The 23389-nt window shown below is 46.8% G+C and overlaps 1 long non-coding RNA gene across 2 annotated transcripts; it reads left to right on the top strand.

Moving 5' to 3' along the window:
* The first annotated feature begins 318 nt into the window (after window positions 1-318).
* Window positions 319-2594, top strand: LOC103877307. Of its 2 annotated transcripts, none has more exons than XR_636949.4 (4): window positions 319-392; window positions 576-767; window positions 1175-1237; window positions 1444-2594. It is a non-coding gene; the product is annotated as an uncharacterized LOC103877307 (long non-coding RNA). The 2 variants fall into 2 exon arrangements; XR_636948.4 differs by having other exon boundaries at window positions 576-847.
* The last annotated feature ends 20795 nt before the right edge of the window (window positions 2595-23389 follow it).

Below are 23389 nucleotides of genomic sequence, written 5' to 3'. Positions count from 1 at the left end.
CAACCTAAGCCTTTGGGAAGTTGAGAGATTCTTGCTTCATTTTTGAGCCCCTGGGGCAAAATCCTTCTCTGGTCTGCCCGTGCAATAGCTGGGTCTCTAAGGTCACTGCCAACTCTAATATTCTATTCCATTATGACATCCTGAGGTGACAGGTACAATATGTGCCCTACTGACTCACCTCTATACCCAGGGCGAGTCAGAGATCCAGGGATGCTTAGGAAGAGCCCTGCCTGTCTGTGTCACAGTTCAGTGCACAGCCTGAAACCTACAATTAGAGAGGAAAGCCATTTATCTGGGAGGTACATCGTCCCAATGATCTCCACTTTTTTTTTTTCTTGGAGGTGCTGAGTAAAGGATAAAGCTAAAGTCATCATCAGTCACAACACCTCCATGTGAGTTATTTTAACAGTCTTTTCAACAAGGCCACAACATGCGAGATGGATTTGACAGGTGGAGCAGAGGGGAAATGTGGTGGGTCAGTCACACCCCAGGGACTGGGCCCTAGTCCTGAGCGCAGGAGAGGCAGAGCTGGAAAGTGAACCTTCCACAGCCTCCACCATCCCTCCTTCCTCCAGCCTCTCTGCAATTCAACACCTGCTGGCCAGCAGGCGGCAGTGCACGGATGAAAATGCGCATCTCTGCTGGATTTCCCAGGAGCTCCTGGAGTTCACATGACTACTTTTTCTGGTAGCCTGAGTGCTCAGTTTGGAGAGGCGGGCTGCAGACACCAGGGACAGCGGGATGTGGGATGCATTTCCCAAGCCTCTGTAAGTCCAACCCTGGTGGTGGCCCCAGAAGCCAGGCAGCTGGACTGGGAGGGCCGCCTGGAAGATGGGGCACATTCAAGGTTTGTCCTGCCTGACTGGGGGTGAGGGGACATTTGAGGATGAAATGAGACGTCTGCGGTAGAAGTGTCCCTAACCCTCCTGGGGCTGCCCCCTATGAAGTCGATGCTTAGTCTCTATTGTTGCGGGGGCTGGAGGGTAGAGGGCGCTGCAGGGGGTGGACAGTTTCACATGTCGGAGACGCTGGAGTGCAGGTGTAGCCCCTGAACTCTGTCTGAGCACAGTGGCATGTTCATTGAGTGGAGAGGTGGCATGGGTCCAGCTCAGCCTGGGGAACCAGTCTGAGGCTGGGTGACAGAGCCCTTCACTCTCTACGCCTTGCTTCTCAGACCTGTGGAATGGCTGTGAGCACTCCCGGGGGACTGATCCCTTGCCGCCGTAGCTCTGTAGAGGTGAGTTCAAAGTTCAGAGGGACAAGGTTGCATGCGTCCCATTCCAGAGTCCTCCCATCCTATTAGAAGTCCTCCCATCCCTTCCCATTTGGGCGGCTTGTTAATGCTTCCAGGGTGCTGCAGGGCAATGGGTAGCCTGGCTCTGTATTGAAACACGCAGCAGCACCCTGACTCAATGCTCCTTCCTTTGCCTTCACCTGGCCCAGGTAACCCTCTTGGGCAAGGGAGAAAAGTGAGCTGCTCAAAGAAGATGCTTCCATCAGATACAGGAAAGCAGACACTTTCCATTCCTGCAGGAACGGGGCTCCATCAATGCGGGGAGCCCACAGAGGCCAAGCCCACGGACTGCATATGGAACCCTCTGACTCCATCGAAGGGGTGGGGGACCTGCTCCCCCACATTGCCTTCCTTTGGATTCCCCATGCCCACCCTGCGGCAAGGAATGACGAGCAACACTGTGGTGGGCTGCAGTGTCTCCCAAATTCTCAGCTCACAAGGATCTCTGGGTGCTTGTTCACATTCACATTCTCGTTCCAGGGGAGAGCTGGGACCAGTGTCTGGCAAGCACCCTAGGTGACTCTTATGCTTAGGTCAGCTTGGGGCCATGTCCACCTAGAAGATGAAGGAAGAAAGGGAGCCTGGGGGCTTTATGTCCACACAACCTAACCGGAGGCTGCCAATGGAGACTCAGAGCCAGCCCAGGAAGGAAGGAGGTAGATCTTGGTGGACAATGAGCCAGTCTCAGTCCCACGGCCCCTGCCTGCCCTGGCACGCTCTCTCCCGCCTCTTCCCATGACCTGAGAGACCACGCTTGCCAAGGACTCTGATGACCCCTGTGATCAGGTAGCTTGCCTGAGGCCTCTTTTCCTAACCCACAGGGTGATTGTGGTAGGAAGAATAATGGCCCCCACAGCTATCCCTGTCTGAATCCCCAGGTCCTGGCTTATGTTACTTTGCAGGGCAGAAGGGACTTTGCAGGTGTGATCAGATTAAGGACCTGGGGATAGGGGGTTGTCCTGGATTGTTCAGCTGGGCCCAATCTAATCACAAGAGTCCTTGTAAGAGGGAGTCAGGAGGGTCAGAGAAGGAGTTGAGGACATCACGCTGCTGGCTTTGAAGATGGAGGAAGGAGCTGTGAACCAAGGGATATGGCCTTTCTTGCCCCTAGAAGCTGGCACAGCCAGAGCCAAGGAAATGTATTATCCCCTAGAGCCTTCAGGAGGAACCAGAGCTGCCAACATGTTTGTTAGAGACGCAGGAGCATAGGAGAACCAGGGTGACACCATTTTAAAATCAACTCCATCTTGCCTGGATGCAGTGGCTCATGCTTGCAATCCTAGCACTTTGGGAGACTGAGGTGGGTGGATCATTTGAGGTCAGGAGGTCAAGGCTAGCCTGGCCAACATGGTGAAACTCCCTCTCTACTAAAAATACAAAAATTAGTCGGGTGGTGGTGGTGTGTGCCTATAATCCCAGCTACTCTGGAGGCTGAGGCGGGAAAATCCCTTGAGCCTGGGAGGTGGAGATTGCAGTGAGCCAAGATTGTGCCACTGCACTCCAGTTGGGGCAACAGAGTGAGACCCTGTCTCAAAAATAAATAAATATAAATAAAATCAACTCCATCTTAAAACTAGCAAGGCACATCCCTTGCCAGCCACAACCCATGGTCCTAAGATATTTACAGCTAAGGAAGCAGCTTGGTAATGCCTACAAAGACACACTCCACCAACAACAGAAAGTCCAGATGTCCCGATACCCTTAACAGTATAGGCTTTCACAAGAATTATAGTTATGCTCTGATGTACTGACGTAGGAAAATGTCAAGGATAGCTGTCTTTACATCAGTAGAGTAATAAATGTCATGCTGTCAGCCCACCGGCAGGAAGGCACAGTTTTGGTTTAGTCTTTACAGAAGAAGATCCCTATATAAGAAAAACTTAAAGCAAAGATGGTGCGTTCCTCTGCTTGCTTCCTGAGGGCATTCTACTTTGTAACGCCGCAGTGTCTAATAAACTTGCTTCTTCCCTACACTTTTCCACTCACCTTGAATTCCTTTCCTGCACACAATCCAGGAACCCTCTCTTGGGGTCTGGATGGAGACCCCTTTTTCCAGTAACACCTTGATTTCGTCCCATTCAGACTTCTGACCCAAAGAACTGTACGATAATAAATGTGTGTTGTTTACAGCTAGTGAGTTGGTGGTGATTTGTCACATCGGCAACTGGAAACTCATATGGTGACTTGGTTGGAAAAAGTTGCTCTTGTTATCGTCCCTGCTGAGTATGTGAACACTGGGAGGCAGCAACAATAGCAGCAGCTTAGAAGCCACGGGCCCCCCAGCTCACACCCTTCTCCCTGTGTGACTTCAAGCAAGTCCTTCTCCTCTCTGAGCCTCCACTTCCTCATCTGTAAAATGGAGATGGTCATTGCATCCACGTGACACCCTGCGTCTGGGAATTAAGTGGTTTGCCCAGAGAACTTCTTCCACCTCCAACTCATTTTTTACCCACCTGAGACTCAAAGTGTCCTGCAGAGAGACATAAGGAGGACAGGGCTCCCTAAGACCTCAGACCCAGCACACAGCCTCGGCCCCAATCTTGCCCAGGGGCACTCTAGGGGCACATTGACAGAGCTGCCCTTGGATTTCCTGCTGTGGCAGCCCATCTGCAGGATTGTCGCATCTGCCACCCACATCCTGGTGGCTCAGCATTAGCTCTCAGGGAACGGTGGATCACAGCATCAAACCGTGGTTTCATGGAGCCATGGTTTCCAACATTGACCTCGTGCCTCCAATGCACACAATGTTCTGGAAATCATTTACATTTTTTCCTTGTTCCAGAGCTAAGAAGCCTCTGAATGAAAAGGAAGGTGATTCTGTTCAAAGAGGCTTTCTGGGCTGGGAGCAGGATGGTGTGGTCAGGGAGGTTCAGCCCTTTGGCCTCTGGAGAGGAGGGTGTGGGCGGAGCCTGGGAGAGGGGCTGGGGATAGGCTGGCAGACAGGCCCCACTGCATTCTCTCAGAGGGGCTACTACCCTCTCCGGGGAGCCTGCCATCAAATAAGCACCATTCATAATCTGATAGAACAGCATTGCACCTCTAAAGTCAGGCCAATCAGTGCGCAAACTCTGGTGCTGTCACCTACCAGCTGGATGGTGTCAGGCGAGTGACTTAAACTCTCCGAGCCTACACTTTCTCAGTTGCAATTTTATATAAATGCACACAAGTCCCTCTGTTTCCTGTCTCGAAAAGAACTGGAAATTGAGACCTGCCCTCCATGAAAGGGCTTCTGATCTCAGAGGAAGGTTTGTGCAAGGTAGCAGAGACCATTCTCTGAGGGATGGCTCCAGCCAGGCGGCCTCCTGTTCCGTCTGCAGGTGAGGCTGGCTGAGGGCAGCATCCCTGTGGCACTGAGGCCAGGACATCCCGCAGCTCCTGCCTGGCTCCTGATGCCTTCTGCTGGCATCATCAGGAAAGAAGAAGGCAGGTTGGCAGTTCAGGGTCAAAGGAGAGTTCCTGAGGCTTGACATGGCCAGCCCTTTTCCCCTGGGACAGAAGCCTGAGATAGCCAATTGTGGTAAGAAATAGGGACCAAGACTCCACCACTACACACAACATCCTTCTCTGCCAGAGCAGGAATCCTGCCGTCTCCCTACAGCCACCCATGCAGCCTGCCCTGACATCTCTCCAAATCTGCAGCTTCTTAACCCAGTTTCTAGAAATGCGCATACTGGGAGTAGTGTGTGGAAAGGGTGGGGTGAGCCCCTTCCCTCCCTCCAATCTCAGTGTCCCAAAATCACTAGGCCAAGTCCGTGGGTGTAACCGAGTATTGGGACTCTGCTCTTGGGGGAGGCTACTGCTCAGAGGGAAGTGATTTGAAAATCAAATCAGTGAGGCCAGAACATTCCATTCTTCAGCTAAGCAGTTTCCAACCAGGGCATGCAAATGAGCCATCTGAGGCATAAAAGCCCCTGGAGGCTTGGTCTGGGGGCCCTTGGCAGGGACACTGTCCTAACACTTGCTAGTTGTCGTGAGAAGTGAGGCTAGCCAGGCCTCTTCTGCTCAGCCAGAAGAGAGCAAGTGTTTATGGAGTGTTGGCTGTGTGCTGAGCACCTTCCTGTATATTATATCAGTTACTCTTGCTGACCAACCTGTGACTGAGGTATTCATAGCTCTGTTTTGTCGATGAGTAAATGAAGCTCAGGGAGGTTAAGTTAATGGTCCAAGTTTCCACAGTCTGGGTCAAGTGCAGGCCGTCCGGCTCTGAAGCCCCGTCCTTCCACTCCCCATGCATGTCCGTCACCCTGTCCTGCCTCTGTCCCTCTTGGCATCATCCTGCTATCTCAACACCACACTGCCCTCCTTTTTCAACAACGCCGGGCTCTCCTTTTTCTCTCTCTTTCCCTCTCTCTCTCTTTTCTCTCTCTTTGTCTATCTCTGTCAATCCCAATCTCACTTGCTCTCACTCTTAAGCCACCTGCCCCCAATTCACACGCAGCAAATCCTCCCTGAAATGGAGGCATGGCTGAGATTCTTTCTAGCTCTAAATTTATACAAATCCCCCTCACACTGTCTCTCAGCTTGGCCCTGCTACATGTGCAGTCTTGAGAGAGTGCTCTTGCTGTCCCCTGAGCCCCTGTTTCCTCCTCCGTAAGAGGTTGCAATGATACCTACCTCACAGGACAGTCACCAGGAGCAATGGACATGAAGCCCCCAGCCCCAGCTGTGCATCTCAGGGCTTCATCTCGCTGGCTCCCTGTCCCGAGGGAGTCATAGTGGCAGCTGGGTGGGGGGCTGGGGCCACAGCGGGCAGGGCAACATCTGTGGATGAGGCGCTGTCACCCTCCACCCGATCTCCAGTAGGTACATTCACCTGTGCTCTGCAGCAGCCATGCGTACCCAGACAGTGATAGGCGGTGTTTGGGATGTAAAGTTGGCGCTGCCTCCAGGGAACTCACACACAACCACCTATTTCCATAGGGGTGACTCCCACGGAGACACCCGTGGACACCAGGACCTGGTTTGTAGGCATTTCTCTGGCCCTACCAGCATTGCAGTGTGGAGGGTCTGTGGGACTGAGATCCTGTAGAAGCTGTGCCTGGAGATTCACAGGGCAAACTGAGGAGAAGCTCGGTTTTTCTAACAGATGTCCAGCCCAGGCTTCTTCCTTCTTTTGTGCCCTCACCCCATCTGCCACAGGCTTGGGCCCCTGTAAATGTTCACTCCCAGACCCTGGTCAACCCCGAGGAATAATCAGTGATTATCATCTCTGAACAAAGTTGTTTACCATTGTTTTATTTCCCAGTATGAAAAGGGAATATTTCCCAGTATGAAACCCACCTACGGTGCAGAGGGCTGGGGAGAGCTAACGCCAGTCACTCTGCGTTCTGGGACACGCTGGACGGGAGGGTCGGCTGGTGCATGAGGGGTGAGCTCTCTGGGCATCCCGGGGTAGGGAGGACTCCAGCCGAGGTGCAGCTGGATGCATTGTGGGGCTATAGGCCAGGAGCATCTGCTTGGATTTGTCATTTGTCACCACTTCCCAGAAAGCAGAGAGATATGCTGAGGAGCTGTAGCACCAACAGTCTCTGCTTACTTGGTTTATCCAGGTTTTCCTGCACTTGTTCAGTATCATTGACGAGGTGGAATAGAGGGGTTAGCACATCTCTCAAGACTTTCTTACTGACTCTGGTCACAGACACAAAGGTAGACACAGGGTGTGGTGGAGAAGGAATTGACTCCAGGAGCTGGTGGAGAAGGTTGGGATGAGGAAGGATGGAAATGGCCTCTGCCCTGCTTGCCGGTCACTATGCTGCCCACAGCCGCAGCTTTTGTTTTCTTTCTGCAGCTCTGTGAGGTTCGACCACATGGTCTTTAAGGTTTCTGCCAGTTGTAAAGTTCTGTGACTTGGGGAATCACTGAGAAGCAGATAGAAAGAAGGTGAGCCAAGAATCACCCAGGAGCGCAACTAATGCAACAGCGATCAAAATTCTCAGGTTTCCCCAGAGCCTGGGAAGATACCCTGAGCTGTGTGCTCTACAAAAAGCCATGCAGTAAGGCCTTCTGGTTGGGGATTTTTCCATATACCTTATCTTGGAAGCTGGAAATAGCATCTGTACTTGGAAGCAAGCAAGCGAATGGTTTATGGGCGGACCTGGCTCCTACAAGGTCCTGTTGCTGGTTCTCTGGCAGGTGGCTGGAGCCTGAGTCACCCTGGTCATGTGTAACGGGCAGGGCTGGAGGATGCAGGCTGAGGGGGTGAGGTCTTCAGGCTCAGAGAGTTTCCAGGGGCTTGAAGTCCATGAATAAACACATCTCTAATCTTTCCAGACTTTGCATGATGTAGTCCTCTATTTTTAGTGAGAAAAACCCAAAAACCAACCAAACAAAAAAACATGTATAGTGTAAAGAGCTTTAGCCAAGGTTCAGTTTGAACACCTAGGCCATCTTCAAAGCCCCTGCTCAGCTGCTGCACTGTGTCAGGTATTTTCCATGTGGTTGTGTGACAATCTCTTTGTGACACTCTTCCACCAATACTGTCTTCCAGTAGGTCTGTCCATGATGAATCACCAGCAGCACCAAGACCGGTGATGGCCTGAATGACCCCTGTTGAATGTACTCCATTGCTGTGATCTCCTTCCTACCCTAATGACCTAATGATTAAATTCACTGTGAGAAATTTATTACTTTCTTTAACAAGTGAAACATTGGCAGAGAAAATTACCCATGATATCTCATAACATTTGCAAAGCAGTGTACTGAAAGGGTGCTTTGGCCATAATTAGGTACAAGCGAAACTGGATCTATTAACCAACACTTAGACTATGCCCTTCTACATTCCTTGGTGAAGGAAAACTTTGGTCTACTCCCTCTTTCTTTTTGGTCCTTCTTTTTCCAAAAATAATGGTAAGATTTGCTTGCAGCTTTGGGAGCACCTTTCTGCCTCACTCAGTGTGTGCATATGTGTGTATGCGTGTGGGGATGTGTGTTCAGACTCCTTCCTGATTCTAAGTCATGGACCATTAATAATGTCTGACTGCAAAACTAAGGAGCCACTAAATATTCTGCTATTTATAAGTAATCTGTTGCCCAAGGCATTGTGCTACTTAATGAAACCTTGAATTAATGTGTAACTTAAGAAATAGATCATTCTACAAATATAGGCTACCAGAAGCATAATTTAAGCTATTCTATTTACTTCACTACTTGGTTGGGGATAAGAGAAGGAGCAAATGAATACAAATAATAATACATAAAATACATTGAGCCAAGCACTGTGCAAATTGCATCTTATGCATTATCTCCTGTGGCTGTTATAATAAACCTATACAATTATTACTATTAATATTCCCATTTTATAGATAAAGAAACTGAGTCTTAGAAAGATTTATGTAGCTAGCCCAAGGTCATGCAGCGGAATTCAAGTCTAAGTGCATGTGGCTCTTAGAAACACTGGATACTGCATCTTTGGGGTAGAGAGAATGAGGGGAAGGGTGGACCCCTGTGCTAGGGTAGCAATTCATTTGCCCAATGCAAATGTAGTTTGTTTGCTTGATGGGCTAATACTGATTGGCTGGAAAATGAAGTAGGTAAGGGGTGAAACTGAGAACTATGCCGGTTTTATGGCAAGGACCTTGGGAAAGACAGGTGAACAGCCGAGTGCTAAGTGGGCTGCTGCCAATGACTGCTAGCTGGGATGACCTGTTCAAAAACGTGGGGGGCATGGAGAGAGCCCAGTTTGGGGGATTCTAGGTGGATGTATGGTTTCTAAAGGGTGCCCAAGCCAGGCACATGAAGACTGTCTTGAACTTTTATTAGGGGAGATCCTCCCAGTTCATCCGGGCTCACCCTCGAGGGCCACCTGACGAGCATCATCCTGTGTAGCCATTGAGGGACGGCTGAGCCCTGCCCGCATTCAGCCCCAGAGCCTGGGGTGAAAGACAGAGCTCTGTTCCATGGGCCTCAAAGGCTTCCTGGTCACTCTGGGAGAACTATGAGCACGTACAGAGCCCGGGAGTGAACTCTGCCTAACTGCCTCCTACCACATGATGTAAGGCATTAAAGCTACAAGAGGCAGAGACAATGTCAGGAACATGCTGGGTGGATGGGTGGGTGGTCAGGCCAGGATTCAGGGGAGGAGCATGTGAAAGGGAAGGGTGCAGGAGTGGGCGAGGAGAAGGCCGGGGTTCAACTTGAAGCCAAACCGGGCTGCATTTAGAAGCTCCGGTCTCTGTGCCTCGTTCTTCTGCAGATCAGACTCATCCTGGGAGAATTGGCGCAGATATTCCAGATGTAGTCCCCCGGAGGAAACTGGAGCCCATGATCATTAGCCTCCTGGCTCATGCCCCTGGCCCGTGATGGCTCTCATAATTCCTGGCATCTGATCATTCCCCTTCTTCTTGGAAGTATTCAGCCAAGCACCTGCCCTGTGGCTAGCACCATCGTTTTATTCCATGGGCTTAAGAGCTGAGCTCAGGTACTCCCAAAGACAGAGGAGTTCAGTCAGGGGAGGGCCCAGAGGCCTTTGTTTATTTAGGACCAGGGACTGCAGACTATCTTCAGGATTCTGGACCCCCTGGGGCCTCAGGTTCTAGGGGCCTTGGGTTCTAGACTGAGGGGTTCTAGGATCTCATGTCTGGGGGGAGGAAGGAAACTCAGGTGAAGGGGGTGGCTCCTGGGATTGGGGATGTTCTACTCTGCCTCTGTCTTGGGGAGGATGTGCCCGCCCTCCTCTTAGCTGCTGGAGGCTTTTCCAGGCCCCCTGTAAGAGCCTGGGAACTGTCCAGCCAGCAGTCTGCTGAACTGCAGTGACGGCCACCTTGAGTCAGCCAGCTGGAGAAGGCCTGTGTCTGGTTAGTGGAGATCTGCGCCTGGAGGAGGAGCAGCAGGCCAGGGGCCCAGGGGAGAGCCGGTGCTTGACCTGTTAGCATTTGCATTCCTGAAGTCGTGGTTGGTTAATTAAAAATAAGCCCCAGGGCCTAAGGAGGCCCACAGTGGGGTGGGAACGTCTCCTTGATGCAAAGAGATTCCAAGTTTCCAACTAAAGTCATATAAAAGGGTGAAAGGGACAGGTTGTTCAAATACCTCCTGTTGTCGATGGGAGCTGGGACGCCCTGAAAGGTATCGGGGCTAACCGTGGTCACGAAGCTGGTTGAGAGTGTGGTCAAGGGTCAGATCTAGTCCCTACGGCAGTCCACTCTCTACAGACAGTGGTTAGTCCAGATTTAGGTGTAAACATTTTTACCATGAGTGGCCAATGGGTAGGCTCTTTTTCTCGTTTTAATGTTATTGAGTGCTGAATCTGTGCCAGTGCCTGTTCTAGGTGCCTCATATGTATTATCTAACTTATTTCATCCTGTCAAAAATCCCTGAGGCAGGAATTTATACCATCCCCATTTTCCAGATGAGAAAATGGAGGCACAGAAGGGTTATGTCATTTTTCCTCAGTTGGTCAGTGGTGGAACTGGGACCTAGACTCAGGCAGTCTGACTCTAAGGGTCCCCTCTTGACCACTGCACTGTTTGGCCTCTTCAGAAATATTTGCTTGAAAGGCCAGGGTGCACACTTAAGCTTTTTATATTTTTGAGATGGAGTCTCGCTCTGTCACCCAGGCTGGAATGCAGTGGTGCAATCTCGGCTCACTGCAACCTCCACCTCCTGGGTTCAAGTGGTTCGCCTGCCTCAGCCTCCTTAGTAACTGGGACTACAGGTGCTCACCACCATGCCTGGCTAATTTTTGTATTTTTAGTAGAGACGGGATTTCACCATGCTGGCCAGGCTGGTCTCAAACTCCTGATCTCGTCATCTGCCCGCCTTGGTCTCCCAAAGTGCTGAGATTACAGGCATGAGCCACCGCGCCTGGCCCCACTTGAGCTTTTATATTTGCAGAGAGTAAAAAGAATGAAGGCAGGAAATAATTTTGTGAAGGCAAAGGTGGTGGATGGTTTCAAGTGTCCACCTGGAAACGTTTAGCTTTTGATTCTTGTATGAGTCCATTTTCACACTGCTATAAATAAATAAATACCCGACTCTGGGTAATTTATAAACAAAGGAGGTTTAATTGACTCGCAGTTCCGCATGGCTTGGGAGGCCTCAGGAAACTTACACTCATGGTGCAAGGGGAAGGCGGCACCTTCTTCACAAGGTGGTAGAAGAGAGAACCGAGCAAAGGCAGAGAAAACTGCCTTATGAAACCATCAGATCTCATGAGAACTCATTCACTATCATGACAACAGCATGGGGGAAACCACCCCAATGACCCAACCACCTCCCTCCCTCGACACATGAGGATTACAATTCAAGATGAGATTTGGGTGGGGACAGAGGACTACCCCATATCAATCCTCTTAGTGAGAAAGTTCTTGAAAGACAAACAGCACCCCATCCCAAAGAGGAGAAATGCAGTAGCTCAGTAGACCCTGAGAGCTTGGGGCTCAGCCACTCTTAGCTGCCAGGCTCTCAGACCCCTTACCCTGATAGTGAAGGATTCTCAAGTGTGTCTCTGCTGGCTGCCCTCCCAGTACAATGCTTCCATAGCTACTAGGAGACTTCTAGGATAGCAAGAGGCTACCCTGTTCCTACAGATAAAAATCAGCCATGTATTAGTAACTGTGTCAGTTGAGAGATGGCTACAACAGGATCAATGACTATTCTCTCTACTTTTCTATATTTTTGAAATGTTCTATCATAAAAGGTTTTTTAAAATATAAATAAAAGAGGACTGGGCACGGGGGCTCACGCTTGTAATCCCAGCATTCTGGGAGCCCAAGGCAGGTGGATCACCTGAGGTCAGGAGTTCAAGACCAGCCTGGCCAATGGGCGAAATGCTGTCTCTACTAAAAATACAAAAATTAGCCCGATATGGTGGTGCATGCCTGTAATCCCAGCTACTAGGGAGGCTGAGGCAGGAGAATCACTTGAACCTGGGAGGCGGAGGTTGCAGTGAGCCGAGGTCACGCCATTGCACTCCAGCCTGGGTGACAGAGCAAGACCCCGTCTCAAAAAAACAAACAAACAAACATATATATATATATATATAATGTCTTGTAGTCAGGAAAATGCCAAGGAGTTGATTATAGTTTGGGAGTAGGAAGGTCTGCAAGATCAGCGGTTCAAGAAGATGATTTGGGCAGTTTAAGTTAGGATTCTTTCTGGTGCAGGGCAGGAAAAATTATCTTGCCTGAAATCTACTTAACTAATCAATGTCTTCCATTTCCACCCCCAAAACATGCGGTGGATGCCCAGGGCACACCAAATGTCATAGCGGATAGGCCACTCTCCAGAGCAGGGGTAATCAGACTCCCACACCTGGTTAGCCCACAGACCAAATTTGATTTTCTTGAACACAGTTACATATGGCCCGTGACTGCTTTCCAACCACCGTGAGAGTGAAGTCGTTGTTGTAAAGACCACATGACCTACAAAAGCCAAAAGCAAGGTACTACGTGACCCTCAGAAAAAGTGTCCTGGTCTGCTCTAGAATATCACATCCTTCTGCTCCTACCCACTAAGTTCTATGATTACCAATTACCTGAGGAGCTGTATGTCTCCAAACCTGGTTGTGGCGGTTGTATTTATCATTGCAAGTATATGATTTAATTAATTAGTGTTTAGGTCAATGAAATAAGAGTGTAACAAGTAAGCGCTATTTCTATGAAAATTAGATTGCCCTAGAAAAACTTAATAAACACAAGTCACTAAAAACTATTGCCATCAAATTGAGTATAGGCAAGAGAGATATATAGGTTTGGGCTGGGAGGCATTGTACAAATCTAGAGTAACTTTGCATTCAGAGAATTTGTAAACATCTTTAATGATCATGCTAAAGAAGTATAACTGGAAGTTGTATACAATGTCCAATAAGTGTGGTCTGTGTATGAAAGATGATATAAAACTTCACAACAGCCCGGGCACGGTGGCTGGTGCCTGTAATCCCAGCACTTTGGGAGGCCGAGGTGGGCAGATTACGAGGTCAGGAGATCAAGACCAGCCTGGCTAACACAGTGAAACCCCATCTCTACTAAAAATGCAAAAATTAGCCGGGCGTGGCGGTGCATGCTTGTAGTCCCAGCTACTTGGGAGGCTGAGGCGGCAGATCTCTTGAACCCAGGAGGCAGAGGTTGCAGTGAGCCAAGATCACGCCACTGCACTCCAGCCTGGTGACAGAGCTAGACTCCATCTAAAAAAAACAAAAAACAAAAAACAAAAAAAATAAAAACTTTACAACAGACCCACATCAAAGAAAAGGCCTTAGCCCTACGTCAGAATATTAAGACATAAAGGTACAGCTGTGTTTTGAAAGTTAAATAAAATATTTAGAGAATACACACATGCACATGGTTTTCAATGTTTTTTGAATCCCTACTTGAGCCAGCTTTAAAAAAATGCCCCAGTTACTAATCTCAATAGTGTCAGATACAAGGGCTATGCTATAACAGGAAGCCCATCCTAAAATTGCTTTGTAAAAAGAAGGCCCCCCTTCACATCATTCTCTTCTTTCCCATATCCCTTTCCTTCCCCTAGAAGCATGGAGATGTCTGTACCCGAGAAAGCAGAGGAGGAGGGAGCGGAGGCCTGCCTCAGCCTCAGCGTTCCGTGGGCTCTGAGGACCTGGGGCAGAGGTGACAGGTTGTGAAGGTTGTGTTATCTGAGCAAACAGTGAACCGATTAAGCAAATAAGTAAATATGCTGAGGATAATGGGAGCCAGCTTTCTTACTGTCTGAAGAGGAATTTAGAAACATGGGATTCAGGAAGGCTGGAAAGAACAGTGAGGGCTTGGAATGGCATTGGAAGGGTCAGATGAACTCCTGGGTGTTTAAATACATTGCCACAGATCGATATAGACACAGTCGGAGATACATGCGTAGGTGCATTCTGCTTCATGCATATGTTCCCTGAGAGAATTGAGAAGCAATGGCACTCAGGAGCAATGTGCACAACCTACCAAAGTAGGTTCAAAGTTCAACCTACCAAATAAAATAGGCATCCACGAGTCCACACTGATACAAATACATATGTACATGAACAAAATGGGAGGCAAGGTCTTCTTTATAAGAGAAGGCAACTAACAAAGTAGAAGGACCGACAGAATTAAGCACTCGCATTTGGCAGCCATTATACCAGTAGCTCGTATCAGCAGGAGTCATCAGGCTGATGAGCACAGGTATGACGAGGAACAGAATATTGGCATAATATCAGACTATCTTCCTACAACATACTAATCAAATGTGGAGGAGAAATGATGACTTCACTATGGAGAAACGTAGCAGGCACCGGTGTGACCGGGAGATGAAAGTGAGCATCACCCAGGGTGGGATGGGAGGACATAAAGGGTCCTGGGGAGGCACTGAGCAGGCATTGAGAAGGGCATGGCATTGCCTCCATAGCCACCTTCGAGACCAGACAGCCAGAGTCTGGGTATGAGTGAACACTGAGGGGGGCTGGGGGTGAGATGGACCTATGGAATGAACTACCTCGTTTCTCTAAAACTGTCCAGGCAAGGGACACAGGGAAAGGCTGAGAAATTATTCCAAATGGAAGGAGACTGAGGAGACAGGGCAACTAAACACAAGTTGAGATTCTGAAACAGATCCTGATCCGACCCCCGCCCTCAAGAGACATTTATGGGAGAGTTGATGGAATTTGAATGAGATTTCTGGATTGGATGGGAGATTTGTATCAATGTTAATTTCCTGATTGGGAGGAATCATTTTAATGTAAGGAACCATCTTTATGTTGGGAGAGCTACACTTTGGAGTATTTAGGGATTATGGGGGGTGCGGGGCAGGGAGAGAGAGAGAGAGAGAGGTGGAACAATGAAGCATTGTAGTAAAATGTTAACAACTGGGAAATCTGAATATAGATTATGAAGGAGTTCTTTGTATCTTTTATAAGGTCTAAGACTTTTGAAATAAAAAAGTTACTTAGTTACCAAAACATTAAAATAAAATAAAAGAGATTTATTGGCTGGCAAAAACCAAAAATTCCAGAATCATGCCGGCTTCAGGCATGGTTTGATCAGGGCTCCAGCTCACTATTTTTGCCATACTCTCAGCTCTGCTCTTTTCTATTAATGTTATCTTCAAGCTGATTTCCTCTTGATCTCAAGGTGACTGCCAACAACAGGGACTATGGGCCTTCAAACTTCAGCAGGGGAAATGAGTTGCGCTGATTGGATTAACCCAGTCTGGGCCCACCCTGATGCTGGATGTGTTTGAATCCCACCCAAACAATGAAGTTGTTACATCATGGTGAACAGTAGCTTCTCAAAGGAAATTATGCATGTGTTGGGCAAGAGGGAATTAACCTAGGCACTTAACCAATGAAAGTCCAGCACACTGTGACATAGTGTAAATGCCCAAGAAGGTGAATTGGTGGTGCAGGTTCAGAGGATATGAGAAAACAATTCCACCAAAGGAATTGGAATTATTTTCCAGGGAAATACAAACTATTCAAGAGAATAAGAAGACAAGTCATAGGCCAGAAAAAAACTTTGCCAAAAAAAAAAAAATATATCTGGTAAAAGATTGTTATCCAGCATATACATAAAAACCTCTTAAAACTCAACAATTAAAAAAAGAACAAATGAACAACCAGATTTTAAGATGGGCAAAAGAAGCTAGGTGCAGTAAGGTGTGGCTACAGTCCCAGCTGCTCAGGAGGCTAAGTTGGGAGGACTACTTGAGCCTAAGAGTTTGAATCCAGTCTGGGCAACATACTGAAATCCCAATCTCTTTAAAAAATGGGCAGAAGATCTGAACAGACACTTCACTAAAATTATACGGGCAGCAAATAAGCATATGAAAGATGGTCAACATATGTCATTAGGGAATTACAAATTAAAACAAGCAGATACCCATACACACCTGCTAGCATGTTTAAAATCACTGACAACACCAAATGTTGGCAAGGTTGTGGAGCAACAGGAACTCTAATTCATTCCTGGTGGAATATAGAGCAGTACAGATACTTTGGAAGACAGTTTAATAGTTCCTTACAAAACAAAACATACTCTTACCATATGCTCCAGTAATCACACTCCTTGGTATTTACCCAAATGAGTTGAAAACTTATGTCCACACAAAAACCTGCATATGCCTGTTTATAGCAGCTTTATTCATAAGTGCCAAAACTTGGAAGCAACCAAGATGTCCTTCAGTAAGTGAACGGATGAATAAACTGTGGTACATCAGACAATGAAATATTATTTAGCACTAAAAAAAATGAGTCACCAAACCTTGAAAAAAACATGGAAGAAACTTAAATGCATATTACTAAGTTTTAAAAGCCAATTTGAAAAGGCAACATACTATACGATTCCAACTCTACGCTGTCTGGAAAAGACTAAACTATGGAAACAGTAAAAAGATCAGTGACTGCCAGGGGTTGGGGTTGGGGAGGAGGAGGGATGAAAAGATAGAGCATGAAAGACTTTTAGGGCAGTGAAACCATAACTGCAGCAGATCAATCTGGTTCAACCTTTAAGTAACAAAGTTGTGAGTTGCTTCTCAGTTGCCATAAACCACCCCCAGGTCACGTAACTGGAGCATGCCTGGATGAACCAAGCAGGTAACATGAGTGGAACTTAAGAGCTGGACAGAGGAACAGGGACTGAATTAAGAAATGGACACAACATGGCAGGATCCAGGATCCAATCAGATGGAGCCCTGGCATCACCCTGTGGCAGGATCCAGCGAGAGCACACCGCCTGGCATTGCCTCATTGCAAGATCCAATCAGATCACACCTCATTACCCTCTGACTATAAAACCTCCCAACCCCCAGCTCAGGGAGATAGATTTGAGTGTTTCCTTCTGTCTCCTTGCCAGGTGACTCACAATAAACCTCTTTCACCACAGAAACATGGTGCTTCACTGTTTGGCTTTCTGTTGCACAAAACTACTCTCTTTGCTATTATGGTGAATCCATAGCATTATACATTTGTCCAAAGCTACAGAATGTGCAAAACCACGAGTGAACACCAAAGTAAACTACAGACTCTGGGTGATGTTGATGTGTCAAGGTAGGTTCCATTATAATAAATGTAACACTCCGCTGCACAGTGTTGATAATAGGGGAGGTTGTTGAGTGGTGAAGGGATAGGAACCCTCTGTACTTTCCACTCAATTCTGCTATGAACCTAAAAATACAGTATATAGCCAGGCATGGTGGCTCACACCTGTAATCCCAACACTTTGGAAGGCCGAGGTGGGCGGATCACCTGAGGTCAGGAGTTCAAGAACAGCCTGACCCACATGGAGAAACCCCATCTCTACCAAAAATACAAAATTAGCTGGGTGTGGTGGTGCATGCCTGTAATCCCAGCTACTCATGAGACTGAGGCAGAATAGCTTGAACCCAGGAGGCAGAGGTTGCAGTGAGCCGGGATTGCATCACTGCACTCCAGACTGGGCAACAAGAGCGAAACTTCATTCCAAAAAAATAAATACAGTATATAGATAGATAGATAGAGATCTATAATTGCCTATATACTGTGTGTATATATATTATATATACTCTCTATATAAATATATAAATATATGTGTATATATTTGTATATACAATTATGTATACAAGTAATTGTATATATACAATATACAATTATATACAAGTAATTATATATACAAGTATATACAGTATATATACAAGTAATTGTAAAGATAGTCAAAGATCTATACCTCAAAAGACAGCAAGCCCAGGCAGTCTTAGAGGCAAATTCTTCTAAGCTTTCAAAGAAGATACAATCCCTGTGTAATACAAACTGTTCCACAATTTAACAAAGATAAAACTCTTCCTGCATCTTTTTATAATCCTGACATACAAATATCTTAAATTACACATTAGCATAGTGAACTGACTATTAAATTAAAAGAATACATTGTGACCAAAAGAATTTTTCCCAGAAATGCAAGGAATGTGCAAGACTGATGTAAAGAAAACTCTAAAACTAGATAGAAGGATATAAAAGTCCTGAATAAATGGAGAGACATTCAATGTTCTAGGATAGGAAAACTCAATTGGGTAAAGCTGTTTCTTCCCAAATCAATCTATGAGTCTATGAACGTAATTCCAATCAAAACACCAACAGGATAATTAGAGAAACTTGACAAAGTTACTCTTTTTTTCTTTTTTTTGAGATGGAGTCTTGCTCTGTCGCCCAGACTGGAGTGCAGTGGCCGGATCTGGGCTCACTGCAAGCTCCGCCTCCCGGGTTCACGCCATTCTCCTGCCTCAGCCTTCCGAGTAGCTGGAACTACAGGCGCCCACCACCTCGCCCGGCTAGTTTTTTTTGTATTTTTAGTAGAGACGGGGTTTCAGTGTTCGCCAGGATGGTCTCGATCTCCTGACCTCGTGATCTGCCCGTCTCGGCCTCCCAAAGTGCTGGGATTACAGGCTTGAGCCACTGCGCCCGGCCCAAAGTTACTCTTAAGGTTCATCTGTATTAGAAAATGCATGAGAACAAAATCAATTTTGAAAAAGAATAATAATCCATATGTATATGAACTGCCATATATCAAAACACATTTTAAAACTAAGGAACTCAGCTGGGCACGGCAGCTCACAGCTGTAATGCCAACTCTTTGGAAGGCCAAGGTGGGCAGATTGCTTGAGCTCAGGAGTTTGAGACCAGCCTGGGCAACATGGTGAAACCCCATCTCTACAAAACACACAAAAATTAACTGGGCATGATGGTGTGTGCCTGTAGTTCCAGCTACTTGGGAGGCTGAGGTGGGAGGATCGCTTCAACCTGGAAGTCAAGGCTGCAGTGAACAATGATTGTGCCACTTCATTCCAGCCTGGCCAACGGAGTGAACCCTGTCTCTAAAAATATATAAATAAAAAAATAAAATAAGGAACTAAAATACTGAGGTCTTGGTGCATTGCAGTCAAATCATTCAGTGAAACAGAATAAAGTACAGAAATAAATGTGATTATTAAGTATTTATTCATCCAACAGATATGTATTTAGTTAGTTATTTAGTTTGAGATAGTCTCACTCTGTCGCCTAGGCTGGAGTGCAGTGGTGCAATCTTGGCTCCCTGCAACCTCTGCCTCCCGGACTCAAGCAATTCTCCCACCTCAGGTTCCCGAGTAGCTGGAATTACAGGCACTCATCACCATGCCTGGTTAATGTTTGTATTTTCAGTAGAGATGGGGTTTCACCATGTTGGCCAGGATGGTCTCAAATTCCTGACCTTGTGATCTGCCTGATTCGGCCTCCCAAAGTGCTGGGATTACAGGCGTGAGCTATCGTGCCCAGCCTCCAACACATATTTATTGAACACCTACTATGTGTCAGCACTGTTCCAGATGCAGATGATACAAGAATAAGCAAAACATAATGTCTTTGCTGTCTTGAAACTTACATTCTAATTGTGGGAGATAAACAAATGAACACACAAATAATGTTATAATACAGCAGATGGTGCTAGGTGCAGCTCCAACCAGGGAGTCAGCAGTGGAGGAGGTGAGAAGGAGTCAGATTCTGAATATGGTTGGATGATAGAGCCAGCAGAATTTGCTCATTGATCTCGATGGAGGGTGTGAGTGTGAGAGAAATCAAGAGTGACATCCAGGTTTAGGACTTAGCCACTAGAGGAACAGAGATTTTGTCCACTGAGACATAGAAGACTTTGGGAAGAGCAGATGGGAGGGAGTTCATGAGTCTGGTTTTGCTCCTTTGGTTGGAGATGCCCACCAGACATCCAGGAGGGTATGCCCAGTAGGTAATTGGGTATACAGGTTTGGAATTAGGTGAAAGAATTGGGCTAGAGACATTAACTTGGATGTCAGTCAGTGTATTGGGCCATTCTTGCATTGCTATAAAGGAATACCTGAGACTGGGTAATTTACAAAGAAAATAGGTTTCCTTGGCTCACAGTTCCGCAGGTTGTACAGGAAGCACAGCATCGGCATCTGCTTCTGGGGAGGCCTCTAGAAGCTTCCAATCATGGCAGAAGGCAAAGCAGTAACTTGCACATCACATGGCGAAAACAGGAGCAAGACAGAGAGGGAGAGGGTTTCACACACTTTTAAACAACTAGATCTCACAAGAATTCACTCACTATCTTGAGGACAGCACCAAGGGGATGGTGCTAAACCATTCAAGAGAAACCCACCCCCATGAGCCAATCACCTCCCACCAGGCCCCACTTTCAACAATGAGGATTATATTCCAACATGAGATTCGGGCAGGGACACACCTCCATACTATATCAGTCAGCGTGTAAATGCTATTTAAACCCACAGACTGGATGAGATCACCGAGAGAGGCTAGCCAGAGATGAGCATGACTGAGCCTTGGGTCCTCCACGAATAAGCCATCTGGAAGATGAGGAGTAATAAATGAGAGAGGCTGAGAAGGGGCGGCCAGGGAAGTAGGAGGAAATCCAGGCAGGTCGGGGGCCTGGGAGCAAGGCAAGGGGTTATCCCAAGGAAGAGGGAGTGGTCCCCTCTGTCAAGCCCTGCTAAGCTGCCAGGGACCACTGGATCCAGCACACGGTTTATGGTCCATGCAAACATGCTCACGCAGTGAGCGACCCACTGCAATTTCGGGATCGTACGGGAAAGAGAGGGCAAACTAATGGTTGGGGGTTAGCTTTTTACATCACATTCTCTTTCCTTTTTTATTAAGTAAAAGAGAGCTCTGAAGCGAATACGGTAAAATTTATTTACTGTTAATCTGGGTATTGGGTTCAGAAGTATTAGTTATATCATTTCCTTCATTATCCTATATATTTAAAATGTAGCATAATAAAAAAGCAAAACAGCTTCTTCTACATAAATATTTGAAACAAATATGCATAAAATATTTTTAGAATGACTCCCAAGAAGGTGGAAACTGACTGGCCCTGGCAGGTTGCATGCACTGTGGCTTCATAGGCCCTGGGTACTTTTACCTCCATCAAAAAATATTTCAAATGTTACTTTATAACTGCCTTGTCTAAAGTCAAATATGATCCAGACTGGATGCATTATTATATGTTCATTATGATTATATTTATTTTTCCTTTTGATTTTATTTTATTTGTTGATTTTAATTTTTATTTTTGGAGACAGAATCTCACTCAGCTGTCAGGCTGGAGTGCGGTGGTGCGATCTTGTCTCACTGCAACCTCCACCTCCCAGGTACAAGCGATTCTCCTGTCTCAGCCTCCTGAGTAGCTGGGACCACAAGGGTGTGCCACCACACGCGGCTAACTTTTTTGTATTTTAGTAGAGACAGGGTTTCACCATGTTGGCCAGGCTGGTCTTGAACTCCTGACCTCTAATGATCCTCCTGTCTTGGCCTCTCAAAGTGCTGGGATTACAGGTGTGAGCCGCCATGCCCAGCCTTTCCTTCTGGTTTTAAAATAAATTAAAATGAAAAGATTTTCAGAGGCCCCTGACAGTGCCGCGTCCCTGTGCCAGTAGAGATGTTGGGCAGCTGCAGCAAACCCGGGCGTGGTGGAGGGCTCCTTTTCACTCTCGACTCAGCACGTATATGAACTACCATATAGCAAAACACATTTTAAAACCAAGGAACTAGGCTGGGCTCGGTAGCTCACACCTATAATGTCAGCACTTTGGGAGGCAGAGGTAGGCAGATTGTTTGAGCTCAGGAGTTCGAGACCAACCTGGGCAACATGGCGAAACCCTTGTTGTTTTATTTGAATTTTTAACATTGTTAAAATTCTTTTTCTTTTATTTTAAAAGGAGGCAAAACTTCCAAATGAATAATTAACCTAATAGAAAGTAGGGCAAGGATGGAAAGAGAAAATTCGCAGCTGAGTAAATACAAATGGCCCAAAGCCACAAAAAGATGCTCAGTGGTAGGATAGTCAGGGAAATGTCACTCATGTCACAAAAAGTTTTTAACTGGCAAAAATGAAAATAACTGCTATCGTGGGGTGTTGACATGGGCATGGGGAAATGCACTCTCACAATGTGGAAAGAGTGGTAACTGGTTTAGTCTTTCAGGAGGGCAATTTGTCGGTGTTTATTCACACATATAATGCAAATACCCTTTCACTGGACAGTGTTATTCCAAGATATCTGACAAATAGAAATACTCTTGCATAAGCAAAAAGATGCATGCACAGATATATGCTTTGCAGCATTTTATTTGAGTGGGGAATTAAAAATAACCTAAATGTCCATCATAGGGGAATTAATAAAGTATGGTGTATACATTCTGCAAAAAATGTGAATTAAAATGTTAAATGCAATTAAATAGATTGACATGCGGCAACAGAATGTCTACCACATTGTTATGTGAAATAAGTCAGTTACAGAGCAGTATGGCCCTGTCTGTCCACAGATGTGTGTGTGTGTGTTTGTGTGTGTGTAAATAGAAGCTATCCTTCTCTGGATAATGCTTATCTCTGGAGGAGAGATTGATTGAAGTGAAAACATAGTGGGTGGGGAAGGGGATTTCTCTTTTTTTTTTTTTTTTTGAGACGGACTCTTGCTCTGTCACCCAGGCTGGAGTGCAGTGGCACGATCTCGGCTCACTGCAACCTCCGCCTTCCAGGTTCAAGCAGTTCTATCTCAGCTTCCTGAGTAGCTGGGACTACAGGTGCACCCCACCACACCCGGCTAATTTCTTGTATTTTTAGTAGAGATGGGGTTTCACCATGTTGGCCAGGCTGGTCTCGAACTCCTGACGTCAGGTGATCCACCCACCTTGGCCTCCCAAAGTGCTGGGATTACAGGTGTGAGCTACCGCATCCAGCCAGGAAAGTCATTTCTTACTCTAGATTGTATATGCTTCTGTAGTGCTTTATTTTCTTACAGAGAGAAAGTGTTTCATACAATACTTGCATAATTTTTTTAACAATTAAAAAAGCTTAACAGTTGAGGCTGGAGATAGCTCTTGCTGGTTGAAACGAAGTTTATTGGGCCTGGGGGCAGCTGCAGTTTAGGATTTAGGAGTTTCAAGGTTCCTGAGCTGGAAAGGTCCTGGGGTCCGTCGTCTGTGCAAAGATCCATCTCAAACACATCAGCCGCTGCCTGCTGTGGCCCAGCCTGCACCAGGCACTTTCATGGGCACAGGGAGGTGTCCTTTTTCAACCCCACCCTGTGAGGGAAGTGTTTTCCTTCCCACTTTTGTGATGGAGGCCCTGAGACATAGGGAGCTTACCCAGTGGGAAGTGGTAGCATCGGCTTGGAGCCCAG

This window comes from Papio anubis, chromosome 10 (assembly GCF_008728515.1).
Source record: "Papio anubis isolate 15944 chromosome 10, Panubis1.0, whole genome shotgun sequence".
NCBI classification, from domain to species: Eukaryota; Metazoa; Chordata; class Mammalia; order Primates; family Cercopithecidae; genus Papio; species Papio anubis.
The sequence above is the reverse complement of the archived record's forward strand: the minus strand, read 5'-3'. Positions and strand labels throughout refer to the sequence as shown.